Raw genomic sequence first — 4,453 nt, forward strand, 5'->3', positions numbered from 1 at the left:
TGCACCTCTTCGCCGGTGGGGCGCCCTCACCCGCCCGCGCGCCCTCGCGGGCCCGCCGGCCGCCACCCCGTCACGCTCGCTCGCGGCCCAGCGGCCGCATCTGCACGACGGCCCGGCCCTGGAGGCCGTGGGCGCCGGGACGAGGCCCGCAGAGTGGGCCGGGGTGCACGGGGCACGGGCAAGTGTGCGTGAGTGTGCACTCCGTGAGCAGGTGTGTCCAGCCGTGTGTCCCCCTCCGCGCCCGCGAGGGGCCCTGAGACCCCCTGGAAAGCCCGGGTTTTCTGTGGCGCCCATTCAGGCCTCTCCACCACACCCGGGTGTCGCCAGCACTCCGTCCGCCCTGGGCCCTGCTCGACGGGAAATGCGATTCCCAGGGGACACGGGTTCTCAACACAGGAGGAAACACCTGTAGACGCTTCAAGCCTCACTAAACAACCTCCTCATTCTTTTAATAATGCTTTTCTGTGTATTCCATTTTGAACCACGTTAGCCCCTTCCCTTGCCTCCCCAACCACCACCAAAGTGGCCAGGCCTAGTCACGCTGAAATCGGGGGAACATCAGCCTTGCTGGTCCACAGGAGCCCATGGAAAAAGAGGCCCGCTCACTCAAGGCAGAAGGAAGATGGCTGTGAGGCTCTTTGTCTGGAGCTGGTTACTCTAAGAGAGCTTGCTGAGGACTTGTGAAGGGAGTCTCCCTCCCAGCCTGCACCACCTGCTAGCGAGAAGCCTCAGGACGGAAAAGCAGTGGGGTACACCCTCGGATAGTGTTTGGTGTCAGGCCACAGGCTCCTTCCCAGTTCGTTGTTGTCTGCCGTTAGGTTCTCGAGTTCACATGCTCAGGCCCTGATGACCCCATCCCTTTGGGTTCAAGACCCCCTGAGTAGAGCCCCCCGAGGGCAGGTCTAGGGTCTTGTTGCTCTTCCTTCCACACTGGCTCAAAACCCTCTCACTCAACCTAGATTGAATCATGCCATTCTCCAGCTTAAAAAGCCTTCTTCACCTGCGCCTTCAACCACAAAGCTGGAGGCATAAAAGGCCCCTGGAGATCTAATCCTTATTGGCCTCTCCCGGCTCATGGCTCACTGCGCCCGCCCCCACCACTGGCCCCCAGTGGTCTTCTAAGCACCTCTGCCCCCGTGCAGCTCCCTGTCTTTGACACTACCGTCCTCTCTCCCTCGGTTCCTCTTCTCCAGTTCTTCACCTGAAAATCACCTCCTTTTTCAGGATCCAGCTCAAACAGTACCTTTTCTGATGAAAAATGTTCTAACCCACCAAACATCCTGGTTCAGAAAATATGTGTCTCTCTTTTCTCAGGCCCTGGAGCACGTTCTTTGTTTGTCACATGGCAATAAGTTGTTGTGTGACCACGAGGTTTTTATCTTTGGCTTCCTGGTGCCAGCAAAGAACCTGGAGCACATCCATCTCTCAATAAAATTTCAGTGAAAGGAAATGATGAATGTAATGAATTAGTCTCTAATGGGTTATTGATTTGAGGGCAAGCCTTGAGAAGAAATGTTATCCCCATAAGTGACTCACTCAAAAAACAGCAAAGTCTATCTCCTGACTGAGTTATGAGCCCTCACCACAAAGCCTCTGGACTTTAGGACATGGAGGTCCACAGTCAGTGGCCTGGCAGGCAGGAGTGCCACAAGGCTTTGGGCCACCATGAGGAATGTCTACAGAAACAGGGACACAACCATCAGGCCTGGCTCCGCCGGAAGAGACATGGGTTCCCTTCAAGGCTTTGGCACTCACTGACTGCATCCCCTTGATCAAGTCAAGTAATCCTTGTTTATAAAGTGAAGAAGCAGTTCTCTGGATGTCTCTTAGGAGGAACGTGACCTCACTTGTCCTCTCTCATATTGCTCTATAGTTTGGGCATCTGTTTCATTCTCTCCAAGTTCCATGAAGTTAAGCAGGTTTCCTTATTCATCTTTGTCTCTCCTCACAGGCCTAGCATAATGACTTCCATGAAGTAATAGTAACTACTTATGCACCAAGCTCCGTGTGGAGCCTTAGCTACATTATCTCGTCACCACAACTCTTTGAGAAAACTTCTAACCATGTCGTTCAGAACAAACAAATGCTTAGGAAATTTAACTTTCCCAGTATCACAGGGCTATTGGGGCTTTCCAGGTGGCGCTACTGGTAAAGAATCCTCCCGCCAATGCAGGAGAGACAAGAGATGTGGACTCGATCCCTGGGTGGGGAAGATTCCCCTGCAGTAGTAAATGGGCAGCCTTCTCTAATATTCTTACCTGGGAAATGCCATGGACAGAGGAGCCTGGCAGGCTACATTCCATGGGACCTCAAAGAGTCAGACATGACTGAGCAACTGAGAACATACAGGGCTATTAGGTAAAAAGCTAGGTGTAAGACACAAGTTCTGTCTAGAACTGGAGCTTTAAATAGTTACACTTTGTTAAGTTGAAATCAGTGAAAGCTGAATATGAATTATGCTTATTAGTAGAAACTTATGATCACTAATATTAAAACCTGGAGCAGATCAATAGAAGTTTATATCCCCTGGGATAAATCCTTGTCCTCTAGCAAGAGGGGAGGGAGAAAACAAACCCAAAAATGCTCTAAGAAATAAAATCTCATACAGTGGTAGACAAAAAAAAAATGTTAGTAGGCAAGTCCACTGTCATGTCCAGTTTTAAAGGTCCGTCTAGTCAAAACTATGGTTTTTCCAGTAGTCCTGTATGGATGTGAGAGTTGGACTATAAAGAAAGCTAAGTGCCAAAGAATTGATGCTTTTGAACTGTGGTGTTGGAGAAGACTTTTGAGAATCCCTTGGACTGCAAGGAGATCCAACCAGTCCATCCCAAAGGAAATAAATCCTGAATATTCATTGGAAGGACTGATGCTGAAGCTGAAACTCCAATACATTGGTCACTTGATGCTAAGAGCTGACTCGTTGAAAAAGACCCTGATGCTGGGAAAGATTGAAGGTGGGAGGAGAAGGGGACAACAGAGGATAAGATGATTGGATTGCCTCACTGAATCGATGGACACGAGTTTGAATAAGCTCCAGAAGTTGGTGATGGATAGGGAAGCCTGGCATGTTGCAGTCCATAGGGTCGCAAAGATTTGGACACCACTGAGCGACTGAACTGAACTGATGGCTGACAGACTCAAAGCTCAGAAGCAGAATCTAGTTCAGTGCTTCCAGCAAAGAAATTAGATGTATCAGAGTGGATATCAATGACCATGTATAGGCAGGTATTTGGAAATCAAGACTTGATCAAAATGGCAAATATTTGCTGGAAAGACATTTTCTATAAGTCAGAATTAAAGTCAAACTATGTGGCATAGTTTGGAAAAGGACAAGGTGTCCATGTTTATGTAATACCTCAAGAAGTGGAAGAGAAAAAATTCTGTAATTCTGTTAATGCCATCCAGATGTCTCTAAATACATGGGCTCACATTTTTTAACAAATTAATATGCCAAAATTAAAGCTCCTAAAATAATTCAGTAAAGAACCTCTTAGCTTTGCAAAAATGATTCACCACCGACTGCATTTCTTCTTTCAACAAGTATTTACTAAGTGTTCATTATGCACCATCGTCTATACTAGATTATTTTTCTATTTTCATCTGGACTTTTATCATCCTCTTCATCCATGGCACTTTATCATCATTAGTCCATGAAAGGTCCTTCTCTTATTTAGTCATTCATTGTGTTATCCATCCATTCACTTTCCTATCACTTTCCTATCTTCCATGCCTATTCTTTTTTCTGACTTCTTTTACCTCCATCAGACACCCACCATTCCAGTCAAAGCAACTATTTTCATCTGGTCAACATCTATACTTTTTTCTGTAGACATTTGTACCTGTTCTTACAAAACATGTATTCTTTTGTGCATGTGGATTTTTAGTTCATGTAAGTGGTGCTATAATACAGAGCTCATACTGTTTCTTCCTTTTCAGCTCAAAACTATGTTGTAAGACCCATCCACATTGCTATGTACACATTCCATCTGTCATTCCTAATGACTTGAAAGTATTCAGTGGAATGCAGCGCTGCATCATACTTAACCAGATTGTCTCCAACCTCTCCCTCCACAAACAAAGCATCAATAAACATTCCGATATATATCCTTTTACAAAGGCATGTGAACATTTCCTTGGAATTATATGCCCAGAGGTACGATTACTAGGTCAAAGGATATGCATATATTTAATTTAACCAAATACAACCTGGACTCTCACCAGCAGTTTGTAAGGCTTTGTATGTTTCTGTTTCACCACCAAACTTGGTGTCATCCAGCTTTTTAATTTTTGCCACACTAGTAGATGTAGTGCTATTTCATCGTGGTTTTATTTTACATTACTAATGCTGATAAATTTGGGCATCTCTTCATATGCTTCTTAACCTCCTAGATTTCCTCTTCTCTAAAATGCCCTTCATTTCTTTACCAGTCAATCTACTGGGGTTGCTGTGTTT

Source organism: Dama dama, chromosome 1 (genome assembly GCF_033118175.1).
Source record: "Dama dama isolate Ldn47 chromosome 1, ASM3311817v1, whole genome shotgun sequence".
NCBI lineage: Eukaryota > Metazoa > Chordata > Mammalia > Artiodactyla > Cervidae > Dama > Dama dama.